Consider the following 9,240-nt stretch of genomic DNA (forward strand, 5'->3'; position numbering starts at 1 on the left):
ACCCTCCCAGGCATTTCTTTGGACTTATGGCAGATAATTTTTCCCCACAAAAGATGATGCTCCCAGACCAGATCTCCTCCTCTCTTGACACTTAAATTGGTACAGCAGGTGCTGGTGTGGGAGGCAGCAGCTTTTTATCTAGAGCTATCTCTAAGAGGGAGAATTACAGGAGGACACAGTCAGCACAGCATGCTAATTTTCATTTTCCCTGTTCCCAAGTGCAATGGGTGTTTTTAAGTTTATGGTAATGATTTCTTGAGGAGGCTTTTAAAACTCAGATACATTTTTGTCCGATGCCAGACAGAAACAAAGCAATATTATTTGTGAGATAAATGCTAATCATTCATTAGTAAAACTTTCTGCCACGTTCCAAACCCTTTTGGCTTTGCCTCAGCTGATGGAATGTGTACATTTGGATTTACAAAAGCAGAGAGTGTTTTTGATGATAGGAAATTTCTTTTAGCACTTATATAGCAAATCAAGACAAAACAAAGCTTTTTACATTGTCTCAAATTTCAGGAAATTGTAAACAGATCTTTTTTTCCCCTCTGTCATTTTTTAGCTTTTCATAATAACATAAATAAAGCTGGCTGAAGTGTTTGCTGGTTGACTTGTTTTTTTGGTTTTTTTTCAACGGAGACTTTACAGCCTTGTGAGCAAAGGAGTTCTTGAATTAACTCCATTCAGCATTCTACTGGCACTGACAGTGCTCAAACACCACACTGCTCAAGTTTACACTCCTCACGTTGCTTCTTAAAACTGGACATTATGTATTCCTTTCTGTAGCCAGAGAGCTCTTGCACAGATTTGTCTCGATACTGGGAATCCTCACAGAGTTTTAGCTTCACCAAAGCTGACAGACACCCCTTTACTGACCGTGGACAAGCTTTGGATCAAGCCTTACGTTGAGCCACAAGTCAGAGCTGTGGCTGGGCAGACAGATTAACCTCTTTTCGTGGAAGGGAGTGTGACTCAGTACAATGAGCAGGCAGTTGTTGCCTGCTAACAGGCAGGGCCGTCCTTTTATAAAATTGAAATTGATTGCCCCTTAAACCCACCAGATTTGGAGAAGGCTGCAGAACTGGGTTGTTGCTGTCCATGTATTCTCCTACATGGCAATCTGGGAGATGAAGAGGAATAAATCCATTCTTTCCTGTCTTCTTACAGTTCCTAAAACAACGAGTAGCAGCAGTGATTTGTCAAGTTTTAATGCAGTTCCCCCCCATTGCCCTCCTCACCCAGTCCTCGCCGGGAGGAGAGCTGGCTTGCTGCAGCCACAGCACTTCTGCTCAGACAACAAACTTCTGTGAGCAATGAGGTCATAGAAACTCGTGATATCCAAACCCTCACTTCCAGCAATGCTGATGCCTGGAAGGTGCTGGCCCTCACTACAATTGCAGTGGTGTCTGTCTGTCTGTCTGTCTGCTCTCCTGGAGCATAGGAGCACTGTTTATGCAGGGACACGTAGTTCTGCTTGCTGTGCTAGTTTGTCTCTACCTCTTTGCTTTCTTGATAACTTATTTTTGAAGGTATTTACAGCATAACAAGATAACCTATTTTACAGAATATCCCAGAGATATCACAGCGAGCTATTAAGTATGTACACACAGCTACCCAAACTTACCTGGTCAAAACTTCATGTGTGCTTTAAAAACTCTGGAGCATGTTAAGATTTCTTAGGCATTTTGTTCAAATACTATATTTTAAGATGGATACATCATTCGGTGATCTCAGAAATATGACTGAATCCATGCTTAAGGTATTTTCATTGATTTTGATGGGTCTACAACAACATTATATCTGATCATGGGTCTCCAAACCCAAAATCTGAATGTCTCTCCATCAGCACTTTGCAGTGACAAAGAAGGGAGAAAATCCTCTTTTTTTTTTTTTTTTCTCCAGTCATTGCTATCTTTATAACTTCATTTCACTGCAGCTCAGGTTACTTTTCTTTTGAAGGTAGCATGAATAATTATCACGTGTTGAGCTAGATGCTAACAACACCTATCTGGCCTCAGACAAGTAATAGAGCTGTGCCCTTAAATCTTCACAAATCATTGTTTAATCCTAACCTCACAATTAAACTCTAGCTGTGTGCTCTGTGTTGCTGGCCCACTGCCTTTCTGCTTTAGAACAGCCCCTGATCTGTGACAGTAAGCTTGTTGTCGAGGTCACTTCCACTGTGGCTAGCATCTCCTCACCTGAAGGCTCCCACCCAAAAAAACAGCCAGTGATTCATCACTGCAGCCTGAAAAGGCTGAATTATCCACTTAGGGATTCCTAAGACATGAGTTTGCTGCTCTTTCATCATGTGCTCTGCTCTGGATTATAGGCAACTTCCTTTTCCCAGCTCTTTAAGCCTGATGGGTCAGCAGGTGTTTAATACCCTCTGCTACTCAATATTTACATATCCTCCCCAGATATGGCTGCACTTTGTGTGTGTGTGTACACGTGTGTTTTAATGACTCGCCGGCCAAATTTTTTCACCAAGTGAATCATGCTCTTCTGCCAAATCAGTCCTCCACCCATCAGCAAATAGAGCCTATTTACGCTGTTCTGATGCAATAACCACAAGAAGAACCATGTGATAAGAGATTCAGGAAGAGCCTGAAAAATGCAGTGACAAGATTGTGTCTCTGAGAAGCAGCCTATGCTGAAGCAAGGCAAATGCACAGGGCTGGTGCCCCATACACGTGCTAGTGATGAACTTCATCCTCAAAACAATGTCAGCTGTCCCCTGTTTTTTCTCTAAGTTCCTTGTACTCTCACCCCTACAGACAGACCTGATGAAGAAAATGACCCAGTAAACACAAGTAAACCCAGAACTGGCTCTGTATAAGTTGCCTGTATGGAATATCTGACTACTTTTTACAGCATAGTATAAAATCTCTGAAGAAACACAAGCTCAGTTTATACGCAGGGATTAAATGGGAAATTTTTCTGAAGAATCTTGTAGTAAGAGCATAGAGATCTTGGAAAAGCAGCCCTTGATAGCTGCTATGATGCCTGTCACAAATACTTTGGAGGAAGCAGCAATTATTATACACAATAAAAATTAATATGATTTAGATTATAATTAGATTTACAACAGAAGAAATAGATTTAACACATATCCTTGGGCAAGACACAACATTTTTTTTCTGTTAGATCATATAGCAACTATCAAGGTTGCATCCTGTAGAGGCAGTAAGAACATAAATCAACACAGATCTTGAATTTTACTCTAATGACCTACATACCTTTAATCAATCTTCATGGCTTTATCTGTATGCATCTGCTTCAGACTGAATTTATGCATAATTAAAAAATAATTTGCAAAAAGACCTTCAAAGAACTTCATAGTATCTTAGCATATATAAGTATCTCAGATTCATCCTGACTAGCAAATGACACAATTAGACCCAAACAGGAGCGAAATTCAGGATGTTTGATAAAATATTTCTTTTTCACAAGCCTCTGGAGGAAATTCAATGTCAGATGCATCCTGAGACGATGGATGGTATCCTGCAATTAAGAGGCTTCTATGCTACAAAAAAGGCATTTCCCTTTCCTATCTTCTCCCCTCACCAGAACGGTATTGCTTAGTTAGGAAAAAAGAATTGAGAGATGGGGTTATTTTTTGAACAATATAATGCTAAATTTAGGTTAATCTCCTTGTCTGCCTTAGGGCGATATGCCAGAGGGATCAGGAACTGTTATCACCACATTGCTACAGAGAGGGCAAAACATGCTGTGGTGACAGATGGATTCAGTCTGAGGCAATTTTTATTTTGCCATCCTCTGGCAGAGTGGAGGACATTCCCTTGCACAGTGTGTAATGGACTGGCTCACCCTTTCCCCAAACAAATTGGGCAGAAGCAAGGGCTGCTGTACTGAAGTAATTCCTCTTGCTTCATTAGGAGCGTTGTGAAACCAATTCATGCTGAATCCAGGAATCCTCTTTGTTGTCCCACTACTGCTTCTGTCTAAAAAACCCACACCATGGGTATCAACATACATCATCTCATACAGCTTTTAGTTCCTGTACCTTTCTGCCCTGTGTCTCAAGCTGCTTATTGAATTTCCTGAAAATTAGTTCTTAAATCCAAATTTTTATCTTGCCACATTACATTGTAACTAGAAGTCATTCTTGCATGCTATGCAGAATTCTCTGTCAAGCCACCTGCCCAAATTTCAACAGATCAGAGTAGTTCAAGCCGTCCAACATCCTGAAAATGTACTATTAATATTGCACTTGGTGCTATTTGCAAAAGAAGTGCCATATCTCCTCTAAACTAATTCTTGCCACCACTTGCTATGTCCACTAGAGTTTGGCTATAATTACTAAATTCATTATTAGAAGCAGATGATTACTGATATGTAAATGGAGCATACACCTTAAGAGTTAGATTTCCTTTTCAACTGATGAACTGAGATAGTTTTTTTTGTTTGTTTTTATAAGAATTATTTAGATTCTTAGATATTGTAAGCCCTAAGAAGAATGGTGCTAGGAAGCATTTTCAGCTCTTTCCAGAGTCATACAGCCATGCTGATGCTGATGCTGATGCTGATGTGAATTTCTCTGGATTAAGCTATACTGGTGATTATGTTTTGGATTTGAAATGACATAATTCTGAGTTCTCAGGTTTCCTTAGATTTTATACTCTGTTACACACTTAAAAAAAAATTTCCCACTGTTAATGTAGAGTACAGATTACAGTGAAAACACTCAAGATAGACCTATACAAGGTCTGAAAAAACCTATCCAGTTGCACAGAAGGCCAGCTGGAAAGAAGCAACTGACTCACTGGAAAACCAGCTGCATGTGATCTTGAGATGGATTGCCAGGGGGAACAAGAATTCCCATCTTGGATGCAAGGAAACAAAAGTAATTTGGGATAAAAGTTAGAGTATATATTGTCTGTATATTGAAATCCCTTTAAATAGATCAATAAAATATCAATAGACCAAAAAGTATCGATATATGAGATAATAGATACTGACACATTTAAACACATACTAAAAATAAGTTTTCTGGTTTTGTTTAATCAAAATGTGTCATAATTTATTTGGACTAGAACTCTAGCAATTGATGTTTTTAATCAGATGCACACAGCTGGACCAGACTCGTTTCAGAACAATATTTTCCATTTGCCTCACATTAGTCACTTTTGGGAAAGATCAGCTTTCTGGGACTTCAGACCATTTGTTCCAGGGTCATCTCTTACTGACATTAAGTCTGTTTAGACAGAGGCTTTTTGACACAAATATTGCGTAAAGCATAAATATAGCATGACGCTCTCAGTGACTGTCAGCTCCGTGACAGAGCTGGATGCTTCTGCTAAACAAAGCCAGGAAACAGTCAAAAGCATCTTGGAATAAAAAGGCAGGAGGTCAGTGAAGGTGACCTTTTAGTCACCTCATATTGGCAGGGCCAGGAATGCAACAAATCTAGCTTTATTTAATTCAAGCATCATAATATCCTCTGACAAGTTTACTAGATTTATATAAGGCCTACATTAAAATTGTAAAGCAGTTAAGTTTTAAAATTTTATATGCACATTAAGCAACACTGTAAGAAAATTATTTCTAATATTGCCATTCACTGCATTTTAAGGTCTATTGCTCTTTCCATGAGCAACTCCCTCAAGGAGAGGATAGATTCAATTTGTGAAAGTCCCAGTCTGGACTGAAACCTGGCACGAAACCATCCAGATTCATAACTCAAACCATCTGGATTCATAGCATTAATAATACTGATCAAAAATATGCAATGCTTTCAGAAAAGCTACTTTCATAAACACTGTAACACATTTTCCTGGGCTTGTCACGCTACGAGAGGTGGCCATGGACAGCGCCCAGAACTCGGATGTCAAGCGGATCTTGGTGTTTTGTAGGTTCCTCAAAATCCCCCAAATTATGGAGGCTGGAGGAGCACCTTGCCAGCCGCCTGCAGGTGCGCACAAGGTCTCCCTGCCAGGGCAGGAGCCCTCCCTGGCCCCAGGGAAGCTGTCCTGGCTCGGCGCTCAGCCGGAGGTGTCCCCTCCTGCCCAGCCGTGCCAGCCTTGGGGCCACGCTCCTCCGGGCAGCACAAAGCAGCTGCAGTGCAGGAGAGGATCTGGCTCTCCAGTTTATGGCAGGAGCACACACTGGGCTCCTTCTCAGCGCACAGGAGCAGACAGACGAGGTTGTGTTCAGCCGCGCACAAGCGAGTATTTATTCCGTGCTCTGCAGGCTGCCTCTCTCCCCGGCGCCCGCCTCTCGGCTTCCCGTCTCCTCCAGCGGGACAGAAAACACGGGAGCACAAGCCAAGGACTCGTGAGCTCCAGTTCGGCTGCTGGTATTGACTCATTGTTTGGCCTTACTCACTCATTTAACCTCTCTGTCCCTAGGTCCCTCCCAGGAAAAGGACAAGGCAGCTGGATTTGCCCGGCAGGACGGCTCTCCCCAGGATACCAACAGGGTATTTCGGAGAGCATCAGCGCTCTCCCTGGCACAGCCAGCCCGCAGCAGGGGACAAAGTGCAAGGGGCAGAGTCATCCTGTGACTCGAGGTGTGCTGCTGCTAATCTTTAACCTCGCAGAGCCATTTTCCAGAGCTCCAGCAGCGCAGATCCCTGCAGCTGCTATAAAATATTGTACGACGTGCTAAACTCCGTCCTTCCGACAAAGGAAATCATGGCTTATATCTCTGTTACCGACAGTGTGATCCCCTCTGTCCAGGGATGCTGGCTGGCTGCCACATTCCCCTTGGAAATAGAGCACAGGAAGGGCTGCAGGTAGAACTAACAGGTCAAGCCTGGGACACAGAGAGGCATTTGAAGGAAGGGAATTGCTCTACCTTGGAAAGTACCCACATGTCCTTCCTAAGCGAGGGACCCCATAGATGCCAGCCATTACACCAAGAAACCTACTACATGAGAGGCAAGTAATGCTGCCCAAATGGCTGAACAATACAGCACGAAGATTTGTGTCAGTGTGTTTCTGCCTGGAGAATTTCCTCCTAGCAAAATTTTACATTTCTGTGACCTTTGGTAAGGGTTATTCACTGCCACATGTCTCACACACAATGCGACAAGCAGTGTAACATCATGGTTTTATTAACAATAACAAATAGTCACTTCTCTTCCCCCCCCCCTCCTAATTTCTAGATTTTAAAATTCTGATATGATGGCATTTCTTTCTCAGCCATAAAAAAAACCCCCAAGGCTAGAGGTTGTCATTCATCATTTGGCTTCAGGAGCTGAAGCTTAACAGAGCAACCCAATGGCTTCTGACAAAAGTCAGAAAGCTGCCAATACAGACACTTGCCAATATTAACAGATAAAAGAGACAGGAAAATATTTCAAAGCACCAGGGAAGATGTTGGAATGCTTTTTAACTGAGAGGTGTCTTTCTACATTTATTCAGCCAGGATGAAGGCAGAAGAGGGAGCTGTGCAGTTCTGGCCAACCTAGCTACTCTAAGCAAAGCTTGAATACTTGCCAGGGCACCAGCTGGCTGGCTGCTTTATAATTCCTTTTGCTCTTGCAAGGATGCAGCATTGAAGTGCCCAGCAAGGGGGAAACTTGTGCATGTGTGCACTCTGCAGATCCCATGCTTGCAGGGCATGATCCGTAGGCAGGTGCAATGATGGGCTCCCACGCACCAGGCAAGGACTGTGTTGGGGGCTTGCCCCGGGAAGGAAATGCAGTTTGAGTGTGCCAGGAACAGAAGACTTGACTTCCTTTTTCCTCTCCAGAAGAGGTCAGAAGGAGTAAGTCATTTGGCCTTGGAAAGCACACTTCAACTCCCTGCTCCAACACAGCTTTACTCAAATGCTTCACAGCAAGTCTTCAAAACAATTTAAGTGCCAGTCTTATTGAAGTGCCTGCACTCCTAAAAATTGCCAAAGCAGGTAGCAGGTGCCCACTACCTTTGCAGAACTGGTCTTTACCAGCTGGACATGACTGTGCTGGTGTAGAATCAAAGGCACAAGCAGTCCACCTCCAGGACTTGAAAGGAGGTTGTGGAAGAGCCCAACCATACTCATCACCTCATCCCAGGGCCACAGGCAGGTGGAACATGGCTAAGGTGCACTGTGCTATGAGCAGGTGCCAGCACATATCCTGGGCAAGTGCAGGACATATGCAAAATGCTCAGATGTGACAGTGACAGCTCCTGAAGCAGCTCTTCAGACAACAGTAACAGTCCCATACTGATGGATAAATATCCCAAGGCAGCTGCAGCTCAGGGAGTTGCCATGGGGGAAAGCTCCTACACAGCAGCATGAATCCTGTACTAGGTCTTGTAAGGTTCCAGGTTTTGTCATCCCTTGGGGAGGTTCCTGTGGTACATCAGTTCCTGCCCCAGTGAGGGACTGTGGTGCAGTCTGCTGACAGAGATTTTGTCCCTCAAATTCCCCCAGGCCTCTTTTTGCAGAAGGAATGGTCTGGTCCCAGGTAATGTTTCAGATCTCACACCTTGGTGAAGAAAAGCCAAAGCATGCTGCTTTGACTAAGAAGTCACATGAACAGATAACTCACTGTCTGTTTCAGAAGCAGGGTTTGGGCAAGCTGTTCTTCACAGAGGCTATACTGCACTAAAGGGATTTAATTAATACTGCATCTACAGTAATAGGTTATGTGCCTTGAACCCCATTAATTTTATATGACAAATTACACTGTATACTACCCCATAAATTCATATACTCATATCAAGTACACAGATGATTATGTGAAAGAACCTGCAACCTGCAATATGAATGTTGTCCAGCCTCATGCGGAAGGACATTCTGCTTCACAGTGGGTTTGCAATCTGTTAGGACTCAGGTTGGCTCTGAAGTGCTAGTTACTTAATAGAGTTTAACATTTGGGAAGGCAGGAACTGCAGCAGGAGATGACAGCAGAAAGTTTGGCAGAAAGGAAAATGAAACTCCAGGCTCAAAAATAAAGTTAAAATGGGATACACTAATGATCCTACTTTGTTAATCTGAAGTTCTCTCTTGCAAATACACCCTTTTCAGCATCTACAGCTTGTCACCTAGAGAAGGTGGAATCCAAGACTTTCATCATTAGATAAATAAGCATGGCTTTTTTACTGTCTTTTATAAGAACCCATAGAGAGTTTGGAACAACTCCTCAGACATATCTTATTGAACATGGCAAAATGCTAGGGAAAAAAGGTCCAAAATCAGTCCTGGTAAAAGTAAAGCAGTTTCAGAGCACATGGTTTTGGGTGCTTTGCTGAGAGAACACCTTCTGCACAGACACTTGATTGAACC

The sequence above is a fragment of the Sturnus vulgaris genome, chromosome 3, assembly GCF_052056855.1.
Source record: "Sturnus vulgaris isolate bStuVul1 chromosome 3, bStuVul1.hap1, whole genome shotgun sequence".
NCBI lineage: Eukaryota > Metazoa > Chordata > Aves > Passeriformes > Sturnidae > Sturnus > Sturnus vulgaris.